We start from the raw sequence: 16,234 nt of genomic DNA, 5'->3' as shown, positions 1-16,234 counted from the left end.
ATAGAAAAGTGAACATGGCCAAGAAATAATGGGGAAATGTAACCTGTAACTTCATACTTCATATTTAAATACATTTTGAAACCATGTCACTAACCTAATCTACACTGATCCTGTCATACACATTTCACTCGTCTCATCCTTTTCTTTCACTGTCAATTGAATACGGCATAGAGGACCGTATTCCACAAGGTCTGCTCTGAACCCATGTGAATTCCTCCTGGGACTAGCCTAATAAAAAATAAGAGAGTTGGGGTCCCTCATTCTCTCTGGCTCATTATGCCTCTCCCTGTATTAGAATTCTGAAGAAAATATCTAAGAACAAAGCTTAGGTATAGCTCACATCTAGGGTCTCCCAGAAAAGGATTAACAAAATTACTTCTAAAATAGGTACTTAATACACAGAACAGATATCAGGCATAGGACAGAAATTTATTTCTTCTACCGTAAGTGAAATGCTTAAAACAGAAATGATACATTAAAATACACATTAACAAATACATAAAACATAAAATCATTATCCTCATCATCATCTCCCTAAATATATTTTGTGAATATACTTACTTCCAAGCAATTCAGTCTAGACCAATCCAGGCATGGTTCTTCATGGTTCAACATGGGCTTGTTGGAGGTCATTTCCTTTTAGAAGTCATGTAGTTTTAGGAAGCACCTCCTGATAGACAGCTGGCACTGACTCAACAACTTCTGATTTCTGGATCTCCTGAAGTTTCTACTAGGTCTGAAAAAAAATGTCCATTTTTTAGAGTCACCATTAAGGGGTGTGGGTACGGGGAAAGAAATGTAAAACACAACAGGCAGCCAGAGGCTTGGGGTTCAATTTCAGATGTACTTAATTTTTTTATGCCTGGTGCTTCACCAGCTAGAAGCCATTGGCATTGTAAAGGGGAATGGAGAAATTCCCTTCCCCCACCTTGCTAAAGTCCAGGAAAGAGGTGCTTGGGTTTCAAAGCTACAGGCTCAAAAGAGAGAGGGGCGGAGTCTTTCAGTATAAATTATTGCCTATTGAGGGATTGATTCTTCCTGACTCGGTTAGCGATCATCTTCAACAGAACTCCCCCAGTAATGGGGATCAAAAGTCCAAATAGGAGCCACTGTGTTACACAAATTTCTCTCCCCCTGTGTTGTGCAATTCTCCCCTGAAAGGAAATAATGTACATGTTCAACTCTAGATATAGATCCTGTTTTCTCTGTTTCTTGCTTTGTGCAAGAAAAAAAAAATCAAAGGGGACATTTACTATATAAAAATTCAATCTTGCAGAGTACATCTTGCTGGTCCAAGAAAATCCATATTTTCTTCATGTTACAAGTTCTCTTTTGCATAGGCTTTTATTGTATTATGATGGTTTTGTCTGCTCTGCTTTGGGCTTTTTTGTATATTTGTTTATTTTTTAAGAAGAAAGGGTAAGGGGATGATTGGAGCTAAAAATCAATGATGCTGCATGTAGTGATGTCCAAGATTGCTGCTGTCAGCTCTGCTAAACTGGGCCTAAATTTTTACTGTTCCCAGTCTCTCTGAAGAGACTTAGCTCTTAAATCCATTCATGAGCATTTCTCTATAGAGTTGATAGATGTCAACCAGCTCCAGAAAAGTATGCATTTGCCAGTCTTCTCAAGGAACAGGGACCACCCAGACCCAAGATAGGTTTGTTTATTCTACTATCTTCAAAAACATCTTTGCTAAAACTATACTGTTCCTGCCATAATATCTTTGATTTTCTGACATGATTATTGGTTCTAAGATCCCCAAACTGTTTCAGTATTGTCCTCACAGCTTATGGTAAGTGATTATGAAGCATTATTAACACTACAAGCAGCCCATCAGGACCTTTTCAGATTTATTGATGCTTAAACAAATCTTCAAGCCTTTGTGCATTTCTGTTTCAGTGTCTTTTTTTTAAGAGAATAAACTAGGAAGATAACAACCTCAATGTTCAGGTTAAATTATTACCCAGAAAGTGGGACTAATAAGAGGGTCGAGGGAAAGGCAATTCAAAGTTTAATAGGAAGCCAAAACATTGTGTAGATAATATTTTGGCTTTCCTCAAATGCAACCTAACACCAAACCCTGAAATATACAAACACAACAGTTCAACTGTAAGGGGAGACAAAGGTCTACATCCTTCAATCTCATAAAATTAATTAGGAGTTTTCCAGATTAACCTAAAGGAAATCTGGTATATTGGATAGAGAGTTAGTCTTGGAGACAGGAAGAAGAGAAGAGGTTGAATACTGCCTCAAATCCTTTTTTATCATGTATCCCAGGGCAAGTCATGTAACTTCTCAATATTTCAGTTTCTTCATCTGGAAAATGAGGGAGGTGGATTTGATGACTCTAATTCTATGATCATGTGACTCACCCAATACACGCATGTGCGCGCGCGCGCACACACACACACACACACACACACACACAAACACACACACCTCAGACACTGGTGTGAGGTGTGAGTGGAGTAACTTTCTAAGCTAATGAGAAGGTTTCAAATTTGAATTTGTTGAAGAATATAAAGGTTTTCAGAATATTGACCTTTAATCAGTCTTAAAAGAAACTCTGGTAGAGTTGCAATCACTCATCCCCAATCCTACCCTTTCAAAACAATCACAAAAATGCTCAAACCCACACCAGGGACTAACTATAGGAACCTCTCAGAGTAGGCAAATTTAAAAATTCCAAAGAGGAAAAAAAATGTATAATCCCAGTCTTGGGTAAACTGATTTCACTGACATGCAGTTTCTCTCTAAAGAAACAAATTCCTTGCAGTGGATAGAGCACTGGCCCTGAAGTCAGGAGGACCTGAGTTCAAATCCAACCTCAGACCAAACACTTGACACTTACTAGCTGTGTGACCCTGGGCAAGTCACTTAACCCCAATTGCCTAAAAAAAAAAAAGGGAAAAAAAAGAAACAAGTTCTTCTGAAATGTATAGTCTTATATATATGCCTGGGGAGCTGAGAGATTAAGGGACCTGCCTATGGTCATACAACTAGTAAGTGTCAGAGCTAAGACTTTAACCCTGGTTTTCTTTACTCCAGAGTTTTCTCATTATTCACTACCCCATATTGCCTTACTAAAAGAAAGAAAAATCTTATAATTTTCTACTACAACATTTTGGGGAAAATGGCATAAATGTATTCTACTGCTTTGCATTTTACATTAAGATGAACATTTCTGAATAGCTAATATATCAGCAAAACTATCCAGAGATTCTACTTCCGGTATCATGAACATTTGCTGTTTGGAGGAGTTTTGTTTCAACAGTTTAATATGCATATTCATAGAATAAGCACCCAGCACATTTAGGATTTCAAAATGAATAAAGATGTAGTTCAATACTGAGTCATAGTTGCAGGAAATCCTGTACAACTCAGCTTGCTGTTGTACTGAAGGTGGCTATGAAGACTGGGCAAACTTGCCAGCCCACAAAATGATCCGTTAGTACTCACCACCTCCAATATTATGCCAATTTTCATGAAATTAATCAATTCTGGTTTGCTTTTAAATTATCCTTCCTCTTTTCAGACTGCCAGATCTTCAAGACAGTGATACATTTGTATTTATTCAGCACAATTTTTCAATTATACAGCATCTTATAAATAAATGATGTGAATAATAATGGCAGTTGGTTAAAAACAACAACAAAAGGCTATCTTATTTGTTAACATTACTTTTTAATTCCTGGCAGTGCATTTCAGTAGACCTGGGGGATGGGGGTTTGGAGGGAGAGGAAAATACACACTCCTGTTTCTTCAGTGTATTTCTTTCTTTCAGTTTTTTAATATAATCAAAAATAGACACCTAATTTGAAGGCATTCAAGGCCTTCCACAATCTGGCTCTAATCTAACTTTCTAGCCTTGTGCCATGGCACTTCCCTTAATGTATTCTACCTTCCCAGGCAAATTCAATTACTGAGCAATACTCCCTGATCTCATTCAGCCCTCTCCAGATCTAGGTCTCTAGGCTGTCCAAAATACCTGAAGTGGGTATGACTTTTCCTTTTCCCTAATCTTCACCCATTGACATACTTCTAATCCTTCAAGGCTGAACTTAGATACCATGTTCTCCATGATTTCTTCCTTGATCTGCTCAGCTAGAAATGTTCTCTATCCTTTTTTGAGATATACAGACTTCACTTTTTTGGACAGTCTATATATTAAACAATTTTCTGACATAATACGGTTATTTGTGTTCCTTTCTCACCCACAATTAAATTGCAAGTTTCCATAGTATTTTATTTTTCATCTTTGTAGCTCTAGGACTCCTCACAGTACCTTATGTTTATGAGTTAATTTATTTGCTGTAGCAGAAACACGTCTTATATATAGGTTGGACTGATCTTTTAAAAGGACAAGAGGCCATTTGGTTTTCTTGCCACCTGAGGCAAGAAAAGTTTCGGGCTATAACAAGTTGGTATAGGTTTTACCTGAGTTCCAACTACCCTGTGGGAAATGCCTTCCTGCCATAGCATTGTCAGTTGCCACCAGGGATACAGAGACAAAGGGGGGTAGCCTTGTTACCTGAATTAATGTCTTTTAGCCTTGAAAATTATATTCTTTTAAACATGAATTGTTTTTATTATGCTTCATGGTTCTTATTGCATTCTAACCCTAAGCTTGAATCACCGGTTTAGCCTAAGTTAGGTCTAGACTTAAACACTTTGTGACCATATGAACAGTAGGGATGATGACATTTCTTCTAATGCTAATTCTGGGGGGAAAATCTGTTCTATTTAGGGAAAGCCAGAAACATATAACAAGAGCTACCTATCCTGTTAAAAACCACTGTACGATTTCAAAAATCTTAAAGGACAAAATATTTATCTATGTCTACTTACTCTAATATAGTTATTTCTGCTTACTTGGTTACCTTACTTTTTGCCCACTTGTTTAATGTTTATATCAATTTTCTATAAAGATAGAAATGTCTAAATGCACATCTTTAGGGTACCTGTTTCTACCTAACCTTATCACTCTCAGTGACTTGAGGTAGTATTTAAGAAAAGACTGATGTTTGTCCTTCGTTCTTGAAGAGAATCAGTGACATCAGGTAGGTGATGTCTTGACTTGCAAGTGAATTGGATTTAAATGAGGCTGGACTATGCAAAATCAGTGTCCTCACTCTCTCCTCCACAATCATCTGGATTCAGTGGCAAGACATACATCAGGAGAACTGAAGATGGCCCCCAGGAAAAGACTGCAACTGATTGTTAAGCAAAAGGAGTCAGGTTTACAAAATTGAACTTTTTTCTTAAGCAGAGAAGACTGACTTTTAGATGAAGGCTATATTTTAGCCCTAATTCCCTTTATTTATTGTCAGAGAACAGAAATTATAAAAGAGCTTAGCATACCATCCTGTCAATTAATACTTAGTTAAAATGTAAATGGAAGGATGAATCCTTAAAATATTAGCAAGTGTTTCTACCTAAATGTTCATGGAGAATGGAAGAGCAGTTAGGAAAAAAAAAAGAATGAAGACACTTGCCCCCAAGTTGGGATCTCCAAAGGCCAGGTTTAGTATTTTTATAATGCAAAACCCAGGGCCTCCGTGTGATTTTTAAGTAAACATTTTTTCAGTTGATGTATAGCCAATTGATGCTTCATTATGTTGCAATTCCAAGCCTAAACCATCACCCTAGCCTGAGTCAGGCTTATTCCAGACTATCTCAGCAAGATTGGATCTGAATGAACTTGTGGTTAACATATGGGAAGGACAATCAATCAGGTAATCAGATGCTTAGATACAATAAATAGCCTAGAATCTTGTGAATCCTTGCCATACCATTATTAAGTAAATTGCTTTTGGCTAAATACTATATGGTTTAAACCTGTTATTTTCTACAAGTCCAAGCCTGAAGAACTGGTCTAGCACAATACAGTCATGGCCCAAAACAAAGGGACAACCAAAGACTGTGAATTCTAGTAACACCTATCATCTAAAATTTTCCTGAGTATCTTCTTCCTTAAGTTTTTTTCCTTCTCCCTCACAACTCATCCATGACCTTCCTTTGTTTTGGATAGATACATCATTTTAATTTACCAATTTGATCTTTTTCTGATTTCCTACCCAGTGGGCAGTTAACATAAATATAAAAAAGCAAGATTCATTTCTGAGTAGGCTAATGGTTGTGATACTGATGATATCCTAACTCCTCCCTTTCTCCCACCCTGCCCCACCCCTCCCATGGAAGTTCAGTTTTCCTTAAAAAGTTTTGGAACCATCCTTGAGATTTGATTGCCTCAAGGAAGTGAAGGTTCAGGTTGTTGATGTCACTTTCTGGTGACCTGAGTACAAAAGAAATAAAAGAAGCTCCATGCTTTCTCTGATACTTAGTGGACCACAATGGACTGACTCTTGCTTTTGATATTTACTTGTTCTTTTTTCCTTTCATTTACTCAGCAAACCTTTATTTATCACAGTGCCAGGCATTTTGCTAGTGTTAGTGATACAATGAAAGGTAAAAAGAAAAAAAAAACAGTTACTGTTCTCAAGGAACTCATCATCTCATGGAGGAGACAACATGAAAATAACTGTACAAAGAACTATACGGGATAAATTAGAAATAATTAGTAGGGAAAAGGAATTTTAACTGGAACTTGATGGAAGTCAGAGAAATGAGGAGGCAGAGATGAGGAAAGATAAACTGTATAATGTATGGGGGGCATAGTTACAAGGATGGAAGTTGGCAGATGAAGTATCTTATTTTAGGAACAGAAAGGAGACTAATGTCACTGGATTAAAGAGTACATGTTATGTGGGGAGCATAAGGTACAAAAGAATTGGAAACAGGAATATTCTGGGAAGATGGCAGCATAAGGAAGGAAATTACCTGGCTCTTCTGAATTTCCCCATGAACAATCTAAAATAATGCCTCAAAGTGAACTTTGAGCAGTGGGAAAAATTAAAAGTCGAGGTAAAGCTGGTATCTGCCTAAGACAGCTTGGGAGGACATTAGGAAAGACCTCACTTCCTGGGGTGGTGTTTTGACCTGATTGAAATGAAAGAACCTTCTGGAAGATACTGCCTAGTCACCAGCAAACCCTGGTGGTAGGCATAGCTTCAGAAACTTTAACCTCAGGGATAGTGTGGGGATTAGACAGCTAATCAGTGGAAAATTGTAGGGCCCTCCATTAATGCTGAATGTTAGGCTGTAGCTCTGGGCAAGGAGGAGCAAGCACACTCCTGAGTGGGGTCACAGAGGGCAGGACCCTTCTGGCTGTGGGCACTTTCAGAGTTTCTGGTTTTTGTTCCAGGGAAGAGGATTGAGCTGAAGCTTGAACAGAGGAACTTCTGGGAATAAGAGCATTTGCAGTGACAGCATTACAGGGATCCCTGGTCATGGCTCAGGGGCAGAGAGGAATATCTGAAGTTAGGTCCCTAGATAGAGTTCAGAAAACAACAGCACAATAACCTGAAGCCTGAAATATTATCCCACATACCTTGGTACTAGAGTCTGACTTTAACATAACAGTAACAGAGGAGAAATAAGCAGCTCAAATAATAATAATGAGTAAGCAAAAGAGAAAGAACCCATCCATAGATAATTACTATGGTTATAGAGAAGATCTGGGTTCAAATTAAGAAGATAGTGAAGTTAAAACAGCTACTTCTATATCAAAGGAAAAAATGCTCAAAATTTAAAAAAAAAGAGTTTTAGGAAAAACTTTAAAAAATCAAATAACAGAGGTTGCTAACTTTTGAAACTCTTAGATCAAGAAGAAAAAATATAAGCAACTAGAAAAAAATTTAACACTTTGGAGCTATAGTCAGGATTACACAAGATTTAGCAGCTTATACATTAAAAGACTGAAGATCATAAAACAATATATTCTGAGAAACAAAGGTGCTGGGCTTGCAACCAAGAGGAACTTACCCAGCAAACCTGAGTGTTACCCTGAATGGAAAAAAAATGGACATTTAAGGAACTAAATGACTTTCTGGTATTTGTGAAGAAAGGACTAGAACTAAAAGGAAAATCTGACCTACTAGATTGAGGAGAAACATAAAAAGACCATTATACAAAATGTTAAAGACCAATTATAAAGAACTTAACAAGGTAGAAATCTTTACTTTTTTTTCTTAGAATTAAACTGTCTTTTTTTTTCATTTTTCTTTTTTTTAAGATTCATTAATTTATTTATTTTTAGTTTTCAACATTCACATCCACAAGATTTTGAGTTCCAAATTTTCTCCCCATCTCATCCCTCCCCCAGCCCCAAGACAGCTTGGATTCTGAATACCCTTTTGCCTAATCTACCCTCCCTTCTATCTTCCTCCCCCCTTCTCTTATCCTCTTCCTCTTCTATTTTCCTATAGGGTAGGATAGATTTCTATACCCCATTTCCTGTATATCTTATTTCCCAGTTGCATGTGAAAACAATTTTTTAACATTTTTTTTTAAACTTTGGGTTCCAAATTTTCTCCCTTCCTCCCTCCCCACCTACCCTCATTGAGAAGGCAAGCAACTCAATACAGGTTATAAATGTGTAGTCATGCAAAACTCTTCCATAGTATTCATGTTGTGGAAAACTAACTGTATTTCCCTTCATCCTATCATGCCCCCATCCCCCACCCAGTTATTCTATTCTCTCTTTTGACCTTGTCCCTCCTCAGAAGTGTTTGATTCTGATTACCACCTCCCCCAAACTTCCCTCCCCTCTATGATGTCCCCACTCTTTTATCCCTTTTCCCCTTATTTTCCTGTAGGTTAAGATAGATTTCCACACCCAATTGAGTGTGTATGTTATTCCCTCCTTAAGCCAAATCTGATGAGAATAAAATTCTCTCATTCCCTCTCACCTTCCCCCACTTCCCTTCCACTGTAAAAGCCTTTTCTTGTCTGTTTTATGTGAGATAATTTACCCCATTCTATCTCTCCCTTTCTCCTTCTCCCAGTATAATCCTTTCTCACCCCTTAGTTTTATTCTCCAGATATTACCCCTTCATCTTCAAGTCACCCTGTGCCCTCTATCGATCAGTCTATCTATACATATATTTTTTCCCCTCCAACTACTCTAATACTGACAAAGGTCTCATGAGTTACAAATATCATCTTTCAATGCAGGAATGTAAACAGTTCAACCTTAATAAGTCTGTTATGATTTCTCTTTCCTGTTTACCTCTTCATGCTTCTCTTGAGTCTTGTATTTGAAAGTTGAGTTTTCTATTTAGCTCTGGTCTTTTCATCAAGAATGCTTGAAAGTCCTCTATTTCACTGAATTTCCATTTTTTCCCTTGAAGGATTATACTCAGTTTTGCTGGGTAGGTGATTCTTGGCAGTAATCCTATCTCCTTTACCCTCTGGAATATCACATTCCAAGCACTCTGGTCCTTTAATGTAGAAGCTGCTAAATACTGGGTTATCCTGATTGTGTTTCCACAATTGTTTCTGACTGCTTGCAATATTTTCTCCTTGACCTGGGAACTCTGGAATTTGGCTACAATATTCCTAGGAGGTTTCCTTTGGGGATCTCTTTTAGGAGGTGATAGGTGGATTCTTTCCATTTCTATTTGACTCTCTGGTTCTAGAATATCAGGGCAGTTTTCCTTGATAATTTCTTGAAAGATGATGTCTAGGCTCTTTTTTTTTTTTAATCATGGCTTTCAAATAGTCTAATTTTTTTTTAAATTCTCTCTCCTAGATCTATTTTCCAGGTCAGTTGTTTTTCCAATGAGATAGTTCACATTGTCTTCTATTTGTTCATTCTTTTGGTTTTGTTTTACAATGTCTTGATTTCTCATAAAGTCACTAGCTTCCAATTGCTCCATTCAAATTTTTAAGGAAGTATTTTCTTTTTGTTTTTCTTTTTTCTTTTTAGAAGGAGAGGGATCTAGGCTTGGTTGCAGGCATTAGGGAAATCAATTTCTTCTTCTTCTTTTTTTTTTGGCTTGGCAATGGGGTTAAGTGACTTGCTTAGGGTCACACAGCTAGTAAGTGTTATGTGTCTGAGATCGGATTTGAACTCAGGTCCTCCTGAATCTAGGGCTGGTGCTCTTTCCACTGTGCCACCTAGCTGCCCCAATGAAATATTTTCTTCAGTGAGCTTTTGGACTTCCTTTTCCATCTGGTCAATTGTGCTTTTTAGGCATTCTTCTCGTCATTGACTTTTCGGGTCTCTTTTGCCATTTGGGTTAGGCTATGTTTTAAAATGTTATTTTCTTCAGTATTTTTTTGGGGGGTGGGGTCTTCTTTAGCATGCCATTGATTTGTTTTTCATGATTGTTTTTTTGCATCACTCTCATTTCTCTTCCCAGTTTTTCCTCTACTCTTCTTCCTTGCTTCTCAAAATCCTTTCTGAGCTCTTCCATGGCCTGGGACTGATTCATATTTTTCTTGGAGGCTTTGGATGTAGGAGCTTTGACTTTATTGTCCTCTTCTGGTTGTATGTTTTGAGCTTCTTTGTCACCAAAGTAAGATAATATAGTCTGACTCTTTTTGCGCTACTTGCTCATGATCCCAGTCAATTACTTGAGTTATAAACTCTTTGTTAAGGTAGGGGTCTACTTCCAGTGTGGAGAATGTACTGTCTCAAGCTTTAGGGATTTTATGCAACTGTTTTCAGAGATACTTCTGGGGGCCTGTAAATTTTCCATTCTTCCAAGGTGATATGATCAAGGGCAAAGTGTTTACTCCTTTCCTTGTCTGTGTTCTGGTCTATGAGTGACCACAAGCACAGTTTTCTGCCTTGGAACTGTGAGGAGGATTCCCTCCTGTCACCACAAGCTTCACCATGCCAGCACTCCTCCTTGCCCCAGGATAGCCATCAAGGACTGTGACCCAGATCCAAACACAGGCAAAGCAAGAGAATCTTGCCTTAGCATCAGCAAAGAGATTCCTGCAACCCCCCTCTGATCAACCACTGGAATCCCCCTCAGTCTGTGGGTTGGAAGCTCCAGAAGCAGCTGCCATGCAGGACCTGGGGCTGGAACCATGCTTCTCTCTCACCTAGGTCACAGACTTTTCCTACTGACCTTCTAAGTTTTTTTTGTCATTTGTGGGTTGAGAAGTCTGGAAACTGCCACAGCTGCCTGTGATTCAGTCCTCTGAAGCCTGCTCCAGATTTGCTAAGTCCCGTTTTGCCTACATGCCCATGCTGAACTGCATTTCTCTCCCAGCCTGGCATGATAGACCTTTCTAATCAATCACCCAGGTTGTCGTGGGCTGGAAATTTGTTTCACTCTGTCTTTTTGTGGACTCTGCTGCTCTAGAATTTGTTTAGAGCCATTTTTTACAGGTATTTGGAGGATTTGGGGGGATAGCTCATGCATGTCACTGCTTTTGCTCAGCCATCTTAACTCCATCTCCAAAATCTTTACTTCTTGTATGGGAACACATTATCTGTAACTCTTAAGACTGCTATTGTTACTTGGATAGTTTGAAAGATCATGCATAGACAGAAGGCTTGGGGTTGAGTTGAGAATGATGGAATGACCCTAAAAAATGGAATTTGGTAGAGAGAGGCAAAATGGAACAATTATCTTATACAAATGAAGCATAAAAGGAAGAATTGTTAGAATGGAGGTAGGAGGGGTGGGGGGTTGGTAGTGTTTGAACCTTATTCTAATCACAACTGGGTTAAAGAAGAAATGGCATATACATCTTGAAGGGTATAAAAGTCATCTTAACTTACCAAACAATAGGAAGGTGAGGGGTTAGGATAAGGTAGAGATTCTTAGAAGGATGGGTGGATTAAGGAATAGGAGGGTAAAGGGAGAGGATAAGAAAGAGATTCTTAAAAAGAGTACAGATTTAATTAAAATAGATAAACAGAGAAACTACATTATATACCATAGATAATGAAGCAATACCAATACAAAACCTATATGAACCAAGTGCTATAGCATCCACATTTTTAAGGGAAAAAAAAAACTAAATGAATTGAAGATGGAAATAGATAGCAAAACTTTTTACTGGGGGACTTCAATCTTCCCCTCAGAACTAGATAAATATAACAAATAAATAAATAAATAAATAAATAAGTCGAGTAGATTCTTAGATAAACTAGATATGATAGCTATCTGGAGAGAACTGAAAGGGAATAGAAAGGAATACACGTTTTTGTTTTTGTTTTTTTTGTTCTCAGTGATACATGTACCTTTATGGAAATTGACCATATGTTGAGCCATAAAAACTTTATAGTTAAATGCAGAAAATCAGAAACATTAAATGAATCCTCTTCATATCATAATAAAATAAAATATATTTAATGAAAGGTCATGGGAACAAAGATTACAAATAAATTGGAGACTAAATAACCTAATCTTAAAGAATGAGTGGGTTAAATAATAAGTCATAGAAACAATAAGTAATTTTTATTAAATAGAATGGCAGTAATGAAACAATATATCAAAACCTATGGGATACAAGAAAAACAATAATAAGAGAAAAAAATTACATCTCTAAATGCTTACATCAACAAAATAGAGAAAGAACAGACCAATGAATTAAGTATGTAATTAAAAAATAGAAAAATAACAAATTAAAATTCTAAATTAAACATCAAATTGGAAATCCTAAAAATTAAAGGTGAGATTAATAAAATTGAATGTAAGAAAACCATTGAATAAATAAATAAATATTGAAGTTGGTTTTATGGGAAAAACAATAAAATAGATATACCATTTGTTAATATGATGAGAGAGAGAGAGAGAGAGAGAGAGAGAGAGAGAGAGAGAGAGAGAGGAGAGAGAGAAAGAGAATAAAACCAAATTACTAATATAAAAATGTAAAGGGTGAATATATCACTAATGAAAATGAAATCAAAGCAATTATTAGGAGTTATTTTGCCTAATTGTATGCCAATAAATTTAACAATTTAAATTAATTTGAAGAATGCTTACAATTTATAAACTGCTTAGATTAACAGAAGAGGAAATAGAAAATCTTAATAAATCTATTTTGGAAAAAGAAATTGACTAGGCAATAAATGAACTTCCTAAGAAAAAAGCATCAGATTTACAAGTGAATTCTACCAAACATTTAAAAATCAACTACTACCAAGATTAAATAATTTAAAATAATAGGCAAAGAAGGAGTCCTACTAAACACTTTTTGTGAAACAAATATAGTGCTGATACCTAAACCAGGAAGAGCAAAAACAGAGAAAGAAAATTATAGAATAATTTCATTAATGAATATGGATGCAAAAATTCTAAATAAAAAACTAGCCAGGAGAATACAGCAACATATTACAAAGATTATATATGGTAACCAAGTAGCATTTATACTAGGAATTCAGGAATGTTTTGACATAAAGAAAACTATTAACATAATTGATTATATCAATAACAAATGGAACAAAATCAAATGATTATATCAATAGATGTAGAAAAAACTTTTGACAAAATACAGCACTCACTTCTGTTTAAAAAAACACTCAAAAGCATAGATATAAATTAATTTTTCTTTAAAATGATAAGAAGCATCTATCTAAAACTATCAATAAGCATTATTTGTAATGGCAATAAGCTAGAAGCCTTCCCAATAAGATCAGGAGTGAAACAAGGAGGCCCATTGTCACCAATATTATTCAATATTGTATTAGAAATGCTTGTAATAGCAATAATAGAAGAAAAAAATAAATCAGAATGGGCAATGAGGTAATAATACTATTTTTCTTTGCAGATGGTATAATGATATACTTGGAAAGTCCTAGAGATTCAACTAAAAAGTTAGTTGAAATAATAATTTTAGCAAAATAGCAAGATGTAAAATAAACTCACTCAAATCATCAACATTTCTAAGCATCACCAAAAATCCTGCAAGAAGAGATAATAAGAGATACCTCATTAAAATAATTGTAGATTGTATAAAATACCTGGGAGTATGCCTTCCAAGACAAATCCAGGAACTACATGAATATAATTATAAAACACTTTTTTTTGTACACATAAAGTCAGATTTAAATAATTGGAGAAATAATAATTCTTCATTGGTGGGGAGAGGCAATATAATAAAAATGACAACTCTATTTGAACTAATCTGCTTGTGCATTGCCATCTCAATTAAATTACAAAAACATTTTATTGAGCTAGAAAAAAATAATAAAATTTATTTGGAAGAACAAAAGGTCAAGAATATCAAAGGAATTAATGAAAAAAATTTAAAGAGAGAAGGTTTGGCCGTATCAGATCTTAAGCTATAATATAAGGCAGTAATTATTACTAGCTAAGAAATAGAAGGATAGATCAGTGGAACAGAGTAGACAGAAGACAGTAGTAAATAATCGTAATAACCTTGTGTTTGACAAATGTAAAGATTTAAGCTTTTGGGATAAGCATACACTATTTGGTAAAAATTCTTGGAAAAATTGGAAAGCAGTTTGGCAGAAATTGAAGAGATCAATATCTTACACCATTTACCAAGATAAGATCAAAATGGATATATGATCTAGATATAAAGAGAAATATCATAAGAAAACTAAAACATGGAACACATTACCTGTTAGAACTATGGATAGAAGAAGAATTCATGAATAAACAAGAGATAGAAAATATTATGAAATGTCAGGTGCATAATTTTGATTACATTCAATTTAAGGGTTTTTGTACAAATAAACAAATATAGCCAACATTTGAAGAAAAACAGAAAATTGGGGGAAATTTTTTATAGACTATTTCTCAGATAAAGGTCTTATATCTCAAATATGTAGAAAACTTTGTCAAATTTATAAAAATATGAATCATTTCCCAATTGATAAGTGGTCAAAGGATATAACAGGGAGTTTTTCAATTAAGAAATCAAAACTATATGTAGTCATATAAAAAATACTCTAAAACATTACTGATTAGAGAAATGCAAGTTAAAACAACTTTGAGATATCATCTCACACCTGTCAGATTGGCTAAAATGATGGAAGGGGAAAATGACAAATGTTGTAGGGGATGTGGAAAAATTGTGATACTAGTACACTATTGGTGGAACTGTGAACTGATACAACTATTTTGAAGAACAATCTGGAATTATGCCCAAAGAGTTATAAAACTGTGTACAAAACTTTGACCTAGAAATACCACTACTATTTCCCAATGTTATCAAGGAAAAAGGAAAGTAATCTAAATGTTATAAAATATTTATAGCAGCTCTCTTAGTGGTGGCAAAAGACCAGAAATTGAGGGGATGCCTATCAATTGGAGAATGAATAAATAGGTTGTAATATATGATTGTGATGGAATTTTACTGTGCTGTATGAAATGGTAAGCTGGTTGATTTTAGAAAAATGTGTAAAAACTTGCATGAAATAATGAATAGTGAAATGAATAGAACCAAGAGAAAGTTGTATACAGTAACATCAATATTGTTCTAAGAACAACTGTGAATGACCGAGTTATTCTGAGTATCATACATATTCAAATCAACTATAAAGGACCTATGAAGGAAGATGCTATCTACCTCCAGAGAAAGAAGTGGTAAATATAAATATGCATAATATGGTTTTATACATAGATTTATATATCTGTGTCAAATAGTGGCTTATAGTAGTGCAAGGTGGGGGGGGAGGAAGGGAGAAAATTTGGAACTTAAAATGTAATAGCAAAAAAAAAGTAAATTAAATTTAAAAAGATTAGAAAGATGATTTGACAGGCAGATTACAAAGGACTTTTTGACTGCAAACAGAAACTTTTATATTTTATCCTGAGAATGATAGGGAGCCACTTGAGTTTATTAAATAAAGGGGTGACATGGTGCTTTAGGAGATCATTTTGATGCTTTGGTGGAAGATGGATTGGAGTAGAGAGAGAGACTTGTGGCAGGCAGACCAACTATCAGGTTATTGCAAATAGACCAAGTAAGGTGTTGAGGGCCTGAACCAGAATGGTAACAGTGTCCAAGTAGAGAAGAAGAAAAAGAAGTAATGACACTGATATATAAGAGATGTGATGAAAGTAAAACTGACAGGACTTGGCATTAGGTTGGATATGGGAGATGAAAAAGAGTGGAAGGTCAAGGATGAAGTCTAGGCTAGACTGGGAGGTATGAGGTGTTCTGGACAGTAAAAGAGAAGTTTGGAAGGGGAGAGTAAGTTTTAGGAAGAAAAATGATGAGTTCAATTTGAATATGTGGAGTTAATGTCAATATATAGATATATATGTATATACATATACATGTGTGTATGTACATAATATATACATATGTGTGCACACACATACCAATGTCCTAATATGTGTGTGTGTGTGTGTATAACTTATATTACTTACTAAAGATAAGCACCTACTATGTG

This window comes from Vombatus ursinus, unplaced genomic scaffold, assembly GCF_900497805.2.
Source record: "Vombatus ursinus unplaced genomic scaffold, bare-nosed wombat genome assembly UNPS02014792.1, whole genome shotgun sequence".
Taxonomy (NCBI): Eukaryota; Metazoa; Chordata; class Mammalia; order Diprotodontia; family Vombatidae; genus Vombatus; species Vombatus ursinus.
This window is presented reverse-complemented; position numbering follows the sequence as displayed.